Raw genomic sequence first — 14,603 nt, 5'->3', positions numbered from 1 at the left:
AGCTGCTGGGTGACCTTGGGCTAGTCACACTTCTCTGAAGTCTCTCAGCCTCACTCACCTCACAGAGTGTTTGCTGTGAGGGAGGAAGGGAAAGGAGAATGTTAGCCGCTTTGAGACTCCTTAGGGTACTGATAAAGCAGGATATCAAATCCAAACTCTTCTTCTGCTTCTCTTATAGCTGTGCTATGTCTCACACAGAGCTCTATCCTCCTACATAAAGGTATGGCCAGGAATAACATCTGGTGGCTTCCACCACAGCCCTTCAGGACCAGCCGCCTGAGACAGTTGCCTCATTCTACCTAACAGTAGGGCTGACCTTGAGCACACGTTCCTTTGCATGTGCGAATTGCTCCACACAGCTAACATGAATAGAAAATTATTATGTGCATAAGCAACTCTGGCTGGAAGTGGCAGTTACTCCACTAGTAGGTACAAGAAGCTCACTTTCCACTTGACTGTCTGGTTAGATTCCTTCTGTGCCCAAAGGAGTCATTATCCAATGCCCTCGAGGTGGGGGGAACCCTTTTCCTTCATTCAGAGGGAAATATGCAAATACTTCCTCTTGCATGTTTCTTCCAACTGCCAGTGACTGGTTCTTTCTATTATCTTATCATGCTTACACATCTAGGCAACATGTTTTCTAATTAGACTGGAAAACTACAAGCAAATGGATCTCTTATCTTAAACAACAGAGTGCTTATAAAGTCTCTTCCCTAAGGAGCAGCTGCTAGCAGTTGACCCTTGCTGGTTTACAGGACATTTGCCTGATTATAAATGATAGAATCATAGAATATCATCATTTGCTAATCAATCTGGAATGGGTTTGGCACACCTCCACTCACTGGGTTTGCAAGCCCAGATTCTGAGCCACTAAACCCGCCCTGTTAACTGGTAATAATAAATAATAATAATAGCAATAATTTTATTTATACCACGCCCAAGTGGCTGGGTTTCCCCCCGCCACTCTGGGAGGCTTCCAACAAAAAATTAAAAATACATTAAAACATCAGACATTTAAAAACTTCCCTTTTGATAATTACTACCTTTCATGAGTGCATGCATAAATATTCAAGCCAAGAAGAATGGACTGTTTGGATGGTTGCAAGGGCTGGGTAGTACTTTTATTATGGCTGTGCAGACATGCAGAGAAGATTGCATTAGAGCAAACAATAGATATTTCTAATGCAAAGATTTTATTTGGAGTTTTTTTATTGTGCAAGAAGCAGTCAGAATCGTCTTCTCGCTTGTAATCAAGTGGGTGGCATACTACAGAAAATAGTTCTTGATAGACGGAAGAGTTGGGTAGGTAGGTAGAGAGAGACAGATAACGTATACATGTATCATATAAACAAATAGACATAACTGCACTTCAGGTAAAAATGCAACATTACAGGATAGTTCGATTGAACGGTGGCTGGAATTTGCTCTGCAATTCACCAAAGCTGAATTGTATCTTCAATGACAGGGTGAGTTATCTTCTTTTTCCAGTTGTCACTCAACTTCCAAGAGCTATTCAGGAAAGATTTACAACAGGAGCCAGTCTGGACTTGGAATACTCATTGCTGACACCGGAATGCACATGTGTGTGGTAAATAGAAGGTATGGTTCTATATCAGCCGCAGGAGAACCCTGGAGAACCTGGCTGTGTAAAAATTAATCCTCATCAGAGGGTTGTTTAGGAGGTTTCCCTGAATCATCCCACTCTGGCAGTGGTGGCCAAGGCGCAACAGGCATCAGTGGAGATGGTAGAAAAGGGTCATCAGGCAGCGGTGGCTTAGGAGGACTGGACGGTCCAGGAAACGGTTGTGGTTTGTTAGGCCCTAAAGGTGTTGGTGGTTGTGGTGACCTTGGACGTCCAGGATCAGGAGATGTAGGGGGGCCTTCTGGCCACGGCTTCCCAGGCACCAAAGGCCCCAGTGGTTGAGGACCTTCAGGCTTGGGTGGTCCCACAGGCCAAGGTTTCTCTGGAACAGGAACCAACGGATTGTCGGGTTTCGGTACAGGAGGGACTCCTCTTGATCCGGAAGGGCCAGGCCCTGGGTGACTTGAAGACATGTTGAGCCACCACAGGAGGGTGCAGAGCTAGAGAATCCAGGAGGGGAGAAGGTGAAGATCTTTTGCAACATCTGAGAGTATAAAATGAGCTGATAGAATCTAGCACAAAGCAGTCATAAACGTAAGAGTTTAAAAAAGAGTTTGTAGTACCACGTACTTTCCAAACAGACTGAACTCAAACCAATGTCTAATTTCCAATATGCAAAGACTCAAACCTGTCAGGGAGACCTTGAATCCCCTTCCCCGGGGGATTAAATCAAGTTGATAGACTATGCCAAAATGGTGAAACTAACTGGGAAGCTCAGGAACCAAGAAGATAATAACTTTAAAAAAAGAGTGGGGAAAGTTTATAATTTATATACAAGATGATTGTAAGCAGGTTAAAACATGGGCAGGATTTTAAACACACTTGTAATGTAACAGAATGTATGGATAATTTAGAAAGACTAAAAATTGGAGAAGTATTGATATGCAGTGGAAAACAGTATCATGGAAGGGATGGGAGGAAGTCAGGAGATTCAGAGTAATCTCGATATTTGGATTCGGAATTGATTTTGTTATGTGCATATATCCTTGAAAATCAAATCAAAATTTATTTCAAAAAAGAAAAAGGAAGCCCTTTAATCCCACATTTTTGCAAGTAGCCAGTTATCCAAGCAGCCATCTTACACTCAGAAATGACCTTCCTGCAGTTAAACTGTACATGCTAAAATATTTCTCTAGAAGTCACTGCAAGCCAATATGTTTGCAGGGGAAAAATGAACTCTCTTCATCACTGTTAGAAACATTAATCGCCAAGATAAAACGTAGCCATGTATTTATTTCTTGTTACACTCCTCCTTATATTAATAAAATAATATATTCTTAGGAGTCTTTATCCTTGCTATTATTATTTTAAAAAGATCCAAAAGCCATAAAAACTGCAAATATAATGCTCAGAGCTGTTCCACTGAATCATTTATATTATAGAAATTTAAATACCTTTACTGTCAAACACACTACAGTACCCCCAAGCCCACTCTGATAATGGCTATACCTAAAGGCTGAGAGATGTTGTCTTTGGCTCCCTCAGGAAAGCAGCAGTCACTCCTCTGGGAAGCTCACGGCTTTGGTGCTTTGAGGGCTCTGCCTGGCTTATAAACCCTCAAGGACCAGATAAACCAGAGCTGTGGGAGTTTCTCAAATAGCTCCATCTCCACCCACAGTGGAAGCAACTTTCCAGGCATCCTAACAAAGTCCACTGGGGGGAGGGGGTGGCAGGAAATGTGTGTCAGCATATCGGGGAGTCACTCAGACCTGTACAGGGCATATGATGCTGAGTCAGAGAAAAACCAGGTGAGCCTGGGCAATAATAGCCACTGGGAAGAGGTTTGTCAACAGGACATGGCTAGTGATAAGGAGTTAGGCTAAGATGCTCAGACAGGAGTCCCTGGAAACTTACTAGTAGAGAAGCTCTTTGATTTGCATTCTTATTACAGTGGTACCTCGGGTTACATACGCTTCAGGTTACATACACTTCAGGTTACACACTCCGCTAACCCAGAAATAGTGCTTCAGGTTAAGAACTTCAGGATGAGAACAGAAATCTTGCTCCGGCGGCACGGCAGCAGCAGGAGGCCCCATTAGGTAAAGTGGTGCTTCAGGTTAAGAACAGTTTCAGGTTAAGAACGGACCTCCGGAACGAATTAAGTACTTAACCCAAGGTACCACTGTAGTAGAGATGCTCTTTGATTTGCATTCTTATTATATGGGCATATAGTGCCTTCAATGTTTTTTTGGTATTTAATAGTTAACAACAACAACAAGTAAGAGACCAGAAGTTTTTTTTATTAGGCATTTCAGGTCAAGATGTGCCAAAAGAGAAGAAACTTTTTATGTATGCTACAACCGTGGCTAGGATAATGCTAGCCCAAAGATGGAAAAGTGATGAAATACCAAAGAACAATGGCAAGAAAAGCTGACGGAATATGCTGAAATGGCGAAGCTAACTGAAAGACTCCGAGACAAAGACAACAGAGACTTTTTAAAAGACTAGGAACCATATATGATGTATCTACAGAGGCAATGTAAAGAAATGAACTAGCAGGGTTTGAATAAACACTTACAATTAATAAAATTAATTTAGAAATTACATAGATGATGTTAAAACGAGAAGAGAATAACAATATTGATAGAAAGAATAGAAAATGAAGATATAATATAGTAAGCAGGGGAAGTTAATATGTAAAAAAAAAACCAGAAAGAGAAGTTGAGGGAAGTTGGGGGGTTGGGGTCAGAGAATTGTATTACTTTTTTGTTATTTGAAAAGTATAATGTAAAAATTGTAAAACTCAATAAAAACAGAAGAAGAAGAAGAAGAAGAAGAAGAAGAAGAAGAAGAAGAAGAAGAAGAAGAAGAAGAAGAAAGAAGAACTGTAGGTTCTCTCCCCAAGGAGCTTACAGTTAAGAGCTGCCCCTGAAACAAAACAGAACTGGAAGTAGATCTGAAATTTCCAGAGAAATTAAATTGATAAAATTAGTGAAGAAGTGAAATATTGGGGGGAGGGAGGGGAAGAAGAAGAAGAGGAGGAGTTTGGATTTGATATCCCGCTTTATCACTACCCGAAGGAGTCACAAAGCGGCTAACATTCTCCTTTCCCTTCCTCCCCCACAACAAACACTCTGTGAGGTGAGTGGGGCTAAGAGACTTCAGAGAAGTGTGACTGGCCCAAGGTCACCCAGCAGCTGCATGTGGAGGAGCGGGGAAGCGAACCCGGTTCACCAGATTACGAGTCCACCGCTCTTAACCACTACACCACACTGGCTTGATGTATCTCAAAAGTGGTGAGTGTCAAATTTTCAATTTAGAAGCAAATGTTAAAGTTCTGCCCCTGTAAGCCGTCATTAGAAATGTCATGGGGTCGTAGAAGGATTTTGCTAAGAGACTGATGAGATCATGTCATCGTCATGTCCAAAGCACTTTTTTGTGTGTGCTGGTGTGCAACTCCGGGCGTAAGGTTGTCTCCAGTTTAACTAGTGAAGGGAAAAACCCTGGTGATCCTTGCTGATTCATGCACGGTGTATTATGGGTCAGAATGGGGTTGCCCTGGCCAAATGCATGCCAAGATGAGCTCTACAACACTTTATGAGACAAACTAGATTGTGAATATTTGCATGGCAAATTTGTCGGCTTTGCTGTCAACATCATGCAGTTGACTAAGCAGATTGCTCCCAAAGTCCGCACTATTATGTCTCAGTCTCTTAATCCAAAGCAAATTTACCCAACAGGGCTCGTGTCTAATTAAACATGCTTAGGTTGCATTGCACGGCCACTTTTATACTTAAGGTTTACATTTTCATTTATATTAATGTCTGATGATTGCAATGAGGATTACAAAGCGAAGGAAATGCGTTTGTATTGCAAGTGGGCATCCCAGCCAATGCAGTTATTTATCTTTGACTTACAGAGCAACTGAAGCAAGAATGACTTTAAGCCTCACAAGTGAAAAACTCCCAAAGAGGCCACAGCAGCTTTGGGGCAGAGGTTTGTAATTCTCGCTAATGAGATACATTTTCCTTGCCCCTGAATGTCTGAAGAGTGTGAAGAAAACAGGGCCGGGCCAAGTTACCATACGACTTTTAGAAGACATCTGAAGGCAGCCCTGTATAGGGAAGTTTTTAATGTTTAATGTTTTGTTATGTTTTTATATATGCTGGAAGACGCCCATAGTGGCTGGGGCAACCCAGTCAGATGAGCGGGGTACAAATAATAAAACTGTTGTTGCTGTTGTTATGCAGCTTGAGGTGAAAGAGTTTACTTATGCCACATTTATATACTGCCTGATTATCACAAAAATCTAAATGCAGTTCCCAAAAATAACAAACCAATAAGAATATCAGTTAAAAGAACAGTTAAAAACAACAACACTCAAAAACAATTAATGATAAACACATACCGGTACAAACACATGGCAGCTTCCACATGCTCAGATAGGTTTGCCTAGACTAAATTGCTTTTAGCAGGTGTGGAAAGAATAATAATAATAATAATTTTATTATTTATAACCCGCCCATCTGGCTGGGTTTCCCCAGCCACTCTGAGTGGCTTAACAGTACAGTGGTACCTCGGGTTACATACGCTTCAGGTTACATACGCTTCAGTTTAAAGACTCCGTTAACCCAGAAATATTGCTTCAGGTTAAGAACTTTGCTTCAGGATGAGAATGGAAATTGTGCTCTGGCGGCGCGGCAGCAGCAGGAGGCCCCATTAGCTAAAGTGGTGCTTCAGGTTAAGAACAGTTTCAGGTTAAGTACGGACCTCCGGAACGAATTAAGTACTTAACCCGAGGTACCACTGTATACATAAAACATAATGCCTGAAATCAATAGGCAGGGAGTTCCACTTCCTCTCTGTGCTCTCTATCTGCGTGGGTGCTGCCATTCCTAGCAGACATTAGGCTGGCCCTCAGACCTCTCACCAAGTCTAAAATACCGGTAATCAAGAAGAGGATCAAGAAGTTCATCTGCCATCAGTCTGATCACTATGATTCAGCGTAACTGGCACAAGCTCTCAGGTATTGACAACAGAGTGTGCAGAAGGTTCCAGGGCCAAATCTTGAGGCCTGACATTGGACATGGCAGTAGTAAGAAGACAAAGTGCATGTTTCCTTCAGGATTCAGAAAATTCTTTGTCCACGGCGCAGAGATTTCTCACAATGTTTCATCCAAGAATTGGAAAGTCATTGTTAAAAGAGCAGCTCAGCTTGCCATAAAAATTACCCAGCCAACTGCCAGACTTCACAGTGAGGAGAATGAATAAAGAGTTGCTCTTGTACAACTGTATTTAATGAAATGTCAAAAAGTTAAAAAAAAAAAATAGGGAGTTCCCAAGTATGGGTGCTGCAACACTAAAAATAAATAAATCCATATTTAATAAGGATAAAATGGTCCGTCTCTCTCTGGTTCCACATGTAGAAACCAACTGGAGTGGAATCCTGTCAGTCTGCATTTCTTAGTACAGAAAGTATTGATCGGATGTGTAGAGATCTTTCCTATTCAGCTTTTTGTGCTCTATAGCTCCTTACTCCTCCTTACGACTAGCTGAAAGAGAATCTATCAGGCATAATAAGCAAATATGTAACATTTGTTTGTGTTATGTATTGGAGTTCTCACCCTGGCCACCGGGGGGATTGTGTATGTAGTTTTCACTCAGGTCCACATCAGTTAGTTTAGGCGGGAAACCTGGGTTGTTGCTGCTACAATGTTGACAGCTGGCTGCCTATAAAAGCAGGCCAGCTGAGCTGTTTGCTGTTCAGTTCGGTTCCAGCTTACTTATAAAGAACTACCATATTTTTCGCTCTATAAGACGCACCAGACAATAAGACACACCTAGTTTTTGGAGGAGAAAAACAAGAAAAAAAATATTCTGAATCCCAGAAGCCAGAACAGCAAGAGGGATCGCTGCACAGTGAAAGCAGCAATCCCTCTTGCTCTTCTGGCTTCTGGGATAGCTGCGCAGCCTGCATTCGCTCCAAAAGACGCACACACATTTCCCCTTACTTTTTAGGAGGGAAAAAGTGAGTCTTATAGAGCAAAAAATACGGTACTTGGAGAAATCTCTGTGTCGTCTGCTATGTCCACCCACTACCTAATAGTTTGTTCATAATTCGGAACGCCTTGCCACAGGCCACTGAAAATGTGGGGAAGAGCGAGTCTTTGTGTTCTGTATGCCTCATCACCTCTGCTTATAGCCTCAAATAAGATATGGTTCACATATTTTCAGGCTTTCCTGTGAAAACCGCAAATGCTCTTTTGCTTTCTGAAATCTCACATTCTTGGGCTCACCCCAAGCGTTCCTGGACTGGTTGCCAGATGTTCTCCAGACTTTGACTTGATGACAACAATGCAGGCTGTGAGATCCCTGATCCGTAAGATCACTGAAGGCGGCGAAACAAAGCTAACAATGAATCATCTGATTATTTGGGTTCTGACTGTTGATCATGCTGCAAGAAAAGATCGGAGGAAGGTTTTCATTTGCTTAGGGATGTCAGCGATTAGGCCACCGGTTTCATTATGACTGTTGAATGTACACTTTTTGCCAATGCTCAAAACTGTACATGCGCTTTCCTTTCCTGCGCTCAGTTCAAGGCACTGCTTACTTTTATTTCATTGATTTGTAAATTCATGTATAAGCAAGGCTTTTTTTTTAGCCGGAACTTGCCAGAACCCTACCCCACCCCCAAAAAAGCTTCCATCCAGGAGATTAAACATGGGATGAGGGCAAAGTTTCAATAGGATGATCAGATGTAAGGCTGGGCAGGGGTTTTGTTTTGTTTTGTTTTTGTCTCTTTAAACATGCAGGTTGATTTCCTGGGATCTCCTCCCTCTCACCTCAGCCTCCCAGGAACTTTTTGAATTTCCTTATTCCAAATGTAGATTGCCTAGGCCTCCCTGTGTTTACTGATACAGAGGCCTAGGTGGGCCAATTCACTTACCTCTGGCTGGTCGCCATGGAGATGCTTCGGCTACCATGTTGGGTTGCCATGGAGCTCTGCATCCTGGGAACCAGCTGGTTCTGCTACCAGTTGTAGGATGCTTAGAGAGATCTGGAGATGGGGATGGGATCCAAGCCCAGGCTGAGCTACTAGCAGAGCAGGGGATGAAGCTAGCCAGCATAATAGGGTGTAAGTATATTTGCCTTCTGAAGTTCCTTTATTAATGAACTATTTGTAAACACAGCTTTTGGCTATCTTTCCCTCCTCTAAAATCTTATACAGTGGATGCTCGGGTTGCGAACGTGATCTGTGCGGGAGGCACATTCGCAACCCGCAGCGTTCGCAACCCATGACCCGCGCATCTGCACACACGTGGGTCACAATTCAGCACTTCTGCGCACGCTCAAAGCATGATTTAGCGCTTCTGTGCATGAGCAAGTGCCGAAACCCAGAAGTAACCCATTCCGGTACTTCCGGGTTTGGCGCAGTGCGCATCCCAAAATCGCACAACCCGAAGCATCTGTAACCCAAGGTATGACTGTACTGTGGTTTTGTTTTCAGAAAAGAAGAAATGGCTCACTTGATAGCGTTAATGGCCCATTTGTTGCTGTTACTGACGGTTCTAATGGTGGTTTTTTCCAGATTGTAATAATGAAGAAATAAAGTTGGTTTCTTCGATGATCCCCAGCACTATACTTTGATGGTATACTGGCTACTCCTTGCACCATCTAGAAGAGCTTATCTCATGGGTGCACATAAGAAAATAGAGTGTAACTTAAAAAAAAAATCAGCCCTAATTTTGAAATGCAACGCAGTGCAATGAAATTTCATAACTCTTGGAATATCAGATGTGGATAACTGATCATCAAATATTTGCAGAATATCCAGAGACTATTTGCAAATACTAGGAATGACCATTGGTTGTGTGCAGCCTGATTAACATAGTGAATTTGGCTGATTCATGACAGATTGCTCAAATTCCGCCTGAATTGGATTGCATCATTAACAAGCATGTCAAGGTGAATTAGGCAGTTCCCAGCATTTGTGTAGCTCCATTGCCTTGTTTTCCCCCTAAAAGTTCAACACACAACCTCCCCCATCTCCCCTTCTTTCCTGAGAAATGAAAGCAAGCCCATGGGAGAAATTCCCAGATTTGAAGAGGGGAGAGGATGGGGAGATCTTTTATTTCAACATGCAGCTTTTGATGCAGCTTAGGTCCAGGCTATTTTGGAATTTGAGTGACAACTAAGAAAAGAAGATAATTGGAGCGCACAAAATGTATTCTTATGAGACACTCAACTTTGATAGTGCTGGGCATCACCTGTTCCAAGAAGTGGGAATTGTACAAGAAGCTCCCCATAAAATATGTTAACATGAACTGCATTTTCTCTGCTCTAATGCACAATTTATGAATATGATCGTTTGTGCATACATTTCCAGCTTCAAAGCACCAAACCCTCTTTGACTCTAAAAACTGAATTTGCTGGCATGCACGGTGCACCTACAAAATAGTGACAATCTGGAAACGACCACCATAATTTCACACAAGAGAAAAGTCTGATTTGCTTCTGCAGCCAAGAGGTAAATAGTTATATGTGTGAGTGTCTACTGCCCTCTAGTGGAGAGTATCATATCTACTGGTTGTGTGTCTCTCCATTGCCACCTCCTGGAGAAAATAAAACAGAGACTAGACTTGTTTTTAAGGCAGTTCAAGACCAAGGCACATTGATATGAATGTGTGAACAGCATTATTATACCCATGTGCAGATGAGAAGGGGGATGTTAAAAGACAGGAACATAGGGAGCAGCCTTACAGTCAACAAAACCATTGTTCAGCTATAGATGGGCCCCAGTATTGTCTAGGTCATTTTAGGAATGGAAAGCTCTGCAAATCTTGGTTCCCTCCATTTCTCATTTTTCCAATCTTAAAATCAGTTCCCCACATTTGAGTAGTATTTATTTATTTATTTATTTATTTATTTATTTATTTATTTATTTATTTATTTATTTAAAAATATCCTCTTGAGAACTCATTAGCATTTTAGTGCAATCTTCTCCCAATGCACATAGCTTTGTATGCAGTTTTGACTAATATATACATTGTTGCCACCAGTTTCCCCTTATACGATGCATCTGTTAAGTTGTGGGTGAACATATCAGATGATACAGCTATTCTTCAAACAGCTCTTGTTTATTCACAGGCCAGAACTGAATTGAACTGAAGGGTTCAGCCAGCCTGCTTATATAGAGCTCCACTACAACGCAACAGTAACCACTTTCTGTAACTATCCAATCACTGAATGTCACTTTCAATCCCTTATTTGCATATGTGGACCTGAGTGAAAACTATCTACAGTATTCCCCCGCTGGCCCAGGGTGAGAACTTCAGTACATAACAGCATCTATCTATCTATTTTCACTTATATCTTCCTTTTTACACACAGTTTCCCCTGATACGTGCATTCTTGTAAACACTGGCTGGTTGGAGAAGTGCATCGCAAAATGCAGCTAAGTGCGAATTCTGAAAGACCAGCTGTGTTTCAATTTGCATACTGTTTCCAAATGTGTGGATTTGATAGCTTCTGCTTAAAATATGTGCTGAATTGAATCCCACCCACCCCCATCCCTAGTCATTGGTCTTTCACAGGTGGCCCAGTGAGACCCACAACTGGGGTGGGTCATAACAGCTGCACTACGACCATACAGATATATGATAAAAAAAATTAAAATATACGGGTCCCTGCATGCATGTTTGGGTTACAAGTTAGTCTGCAGTCTAAAAAGATTGAAAATTGCTGGGCTGGGGGAAGCTGTAGCCTTCCTGATGTTGTTGGATTCTAACTATACCTGATAATATGCTGGCTGGAGTTCATGTGAGTTAGTTTGTCTATTAATCAGAATAGTATCTGAAGTATCTGGAAAAGTGTGCATGCACACCACACAAAAGCTCATACCTAAAACTACTCAGTTGGTCTCTAAGGTGCTACATTATAATTTTTAAACTCTTTTGGAAGAATTCTTTTAAAGACTTTCTTAGATCATACAACTTTTTTGAAGACTTGATTCTTTTGAGGGAGTTTTAAGGTTTTTAAGAAGAGTCTTTTTAACTATCTTCTAAAAGAATTGCTTTAATTTATTTCGACTGCGGCAGACCAACACGGTTACCTACTTGAATCAGAGACTGGTTAATAATAATAATAATAATAATAATAATAATAATAATAATAATTAGACCCCTCCCATCTGGCTGGGTTTCCCCAGCCACTCTGGGCGGCTCCGAACAAAATATCAAAAACACAATAAAACATCAAACATTAAAAACTTCCCTAAACAGGGCTGCCTTCAGGTGTCTTCTAAAAGTCGGGTGGTTGTTTATTTCCTTGACATCTGTTGAGAGAGCATTCCACAGGGCAGGCGCCACCACCAAGAAGGCCCTCTGCCTGGTTCCCTGTAACCTCACTTTACAGGGAACGTCACCTGGTTCCCTGTAACCTCGGAGTGAGGGAACTGACAGAAGGCCCTCGGCGCTGGGCCTCAGTGTCCGGGCTGAGGTTGGTGTGGTGGTTCCCCATTTTGCTCCACTGTGTCACCCCATCATCTTTCTCTTCAGGTCTTATTGGCGAGTTTGCCACAGACACCTGGCTGGCTACTGTGAGAACAGAATGCTGGATTAGATGAACCATTGGCCTGATCCGGCATATTAGTGATTCCACTCAGTGAGTGACCGAATCTGGCTGTGCTCTGATGTCCATCCATCCCATCTTCGTCACCAATATTAAATAGTGGGTGGACATATCAGACGACACAGAGATGTCTCCAAGTAGTTCTTTATAAGTAAGCTGGAACTGAACTGAGCTGAACAGCTCAGCCGGCCTGCTTTTATAGGCAGCCAGCTGTCAACATTGTAACAACAACACCCCAGGGTTTCCCGCCTAAATTAACTGACATGGACCTGAGTGAAAACTATATACACAATACCCCCTGGTAGCCAGGGTGAGAACTTCAATATATAACACGGCAGGGTTCCTTTTATGTTCTCAGAGTGTCTGGAACATGACAGGGATGAATGTGTACAGTTCCAATTCCACATATAGCTTACCATGGGAGTACAATTATTTGGTAGCACCAGGGGCCACCAATCTAGAGGTACCCACAGGCCGAGGGGATAATAAGGATAAGGAACTCCCAAGAAACACGTGGCCAGCAATGTAATGCTGCCAATTCGAAGATGGCTGCCCTTATTATGCAAGGATCTACTCTGAGTGATTCTCTTCTGAGTGAAGGCTGCTCTCCTATGGTCACAATACATTGTGTATCCCTCACACGTCGGCTGAGTGAGATCTAACTGCTCAGCCCCACTCCCTTACCTCAGAGAGCATCAGTAGAGGCTTTTGCCTAGCGGGCAGAGGGCTAAAAGGGCAGTACTGAGAAAATACAACAGTATGAGTTGCAGTGGTAACTGGTACCCATTAGGACCGGTATAGTGAAAGGCAGGGAGCCGCCCCCCCCCCACACACCTTATAACATATGTGGTGGACCTTTAAGGCAATACAAACTTATTGGGAGATAAATTTAAAAAAATAAAAAATTGTCCAGTAACACCTTTTGTTGTTGTTTAGTTGTTTAGTCGTGTCTGAATCTTCGTGACCCCATGGACCAGAGCACGCCAGGCACTCCTGTCTTCCACTGCCTCCTGCAGTTTGGTCAAACTCATGCTGGTAGCTTCGAGAACACTGTCCAACCATCTCGTCCTCTGTCGTCCCCTTTTCCTTGTGCCCTCCATCTTTCCCAACATCAGGGTCTTTTCCAGGGAGTCTTCTCTTCTCATGAGGTGGCCAAAGTATTGGCACCCCAGCTTCAGGCCCTGTCCTTCCAGTGAGCACTCAGGGCTGATTTCCTTCAGAATGGATAAGCTTAATTTCCGTGCAGTCCATGGGACTCTCAAGTGTCTCCTCCAGCACCATAATTCAAAAGCATCAATTCTTCGGCGATCAGCCTTCTTGGTCTCTAAGGTGCTACTGGACAATTTTTTAATTTTTTAATTTATTTTGACTGTGTCAGACCAATATGGCTACCTACTTGAATACTGGGAGATGACATATAATGAGCTTTAAAAAACGTTCAAAATACTTTTGTTAAGAAACCAGAATCCATTTTTATTAGGAATTTTAGGTGCTGAGGTACCAAGGGAGTACAAAAGACTATTCATGTATGCGACGATGGCCAGGATGCTCTTAGCCCAAAGATGGAAGGAAGACACAACACCTACAAGAGAAGATTGGACAGCAAAATTGATGGACTATGCTGAGATGGCCAAAATGACTGGAAAAATCAGGAATCAGGACGATTAAAACTTTAATAAGGATTGGGGGAAATCTGTAATATATTTGACAGAGCACTGCAAACAGTTAAAAACATTGGCAGGATTGAAATAACACTTGCAATGTGAAAATGACTATAGGAGAAAATAGAGTTTTATGGATAAATGGAGGATAACATGATATGCAGTGATAATGGTTATTAGTGGACTCCGCAAATAGGGAGGATGGAAGTCCGAGAATTCGGAGAATTCTATATCTTTTGATTTTATTTTTTTCTGTGAATGTAAAACCAAATTGTAAAACCAATAAAAATTATTATTTTAAAAAAGACAGGGAGCCCCCAGTAGGGGGAGCCAGAGCCCAGGACAGGCAGAGTTCGATGCCCATCTTCTTCCCTGCAGAATTCTGCAAGGGCAGCACTGAGACTTAAGGAGGATAAGGAAGCAGATAGGCCATGCCAGGAAGGCAGGCCAGTGGGAGGTACCGTATTTTTCGCTCTATTGGACGCACCGGAGCATAGGACGCACCGGACCATAGGAGGGGGAGAATGTGACCTTTGGTTATTAGCCGTGACCCCCGCTAATTGATTTACGAACCTCGATTAGCGATTTATGGCTGCCGGGTCCGGCGCGCTTCCCTCAGCTGCGCCACTCCGTCACGACTCAGCAGAGCTTCCCACAGCGGTGTAAAACTGTCACGTTCCAGACAAACACACACAGCACCGGTTTGTCTATTTACAGCATTTATTCCAATA

The 14,603-nt window shown here is 42.5% G+C and overlaps 2 long non-coding RNA genes across 2 annotated transcripts in view; both read right to left on the bottom strand.

Annotated features, from left to right (window-relative positions):
* Window positions 1–1,172: 1,172 nt before the first annotated feature.
* Window positions 1,173–10,495, bottom strand: LOC310702122. The gene is made up of 2 exons (XR_014523267.1): window positions 7,773–10,495; window positions 1,173–2,082 (listed from the first exon to the last, which is right to left on the bottom strand). It is a non-coding gene; the product is annotated as an uncharacterized lncRNA (long non-coding RNA).
* A 1,844-nt stretch (window positions 10,496–12,339) lies between these two features.
* Window positions 12,340–14,603, bottom strand: part of LOC310702233 — a 42,823-nt gene continuing 40,559 nt past the window's right edge. The window contains exon 2 of the long non-coding RNA XR_014523384.1: window positions 12,340–13,535. This is a non-coding gene — a long non-coding RNA (uncharacterized lncRNA). The remainder of the gene's footprint in view (window positions 13,536–14,603) is intronic.

This window comes from Podarcis liolepis, assembly GCF_965112155.1.
Source record: "Podarcis liolepis genome assembly, chromosome: 2".
NCBI classification, from domain to species: domain Eukaryota; kingdom Metazoa; phylum Chordata; class Lepidosauria; order Squamata; family Lacertidae; genus Podarcis; species Podarcis liolepis.
The sequence above is the reverse complement of the archived record's forward strand: the minus strand, read 5'-3'. Positions and strand labels throughout refer to the sequence as shown.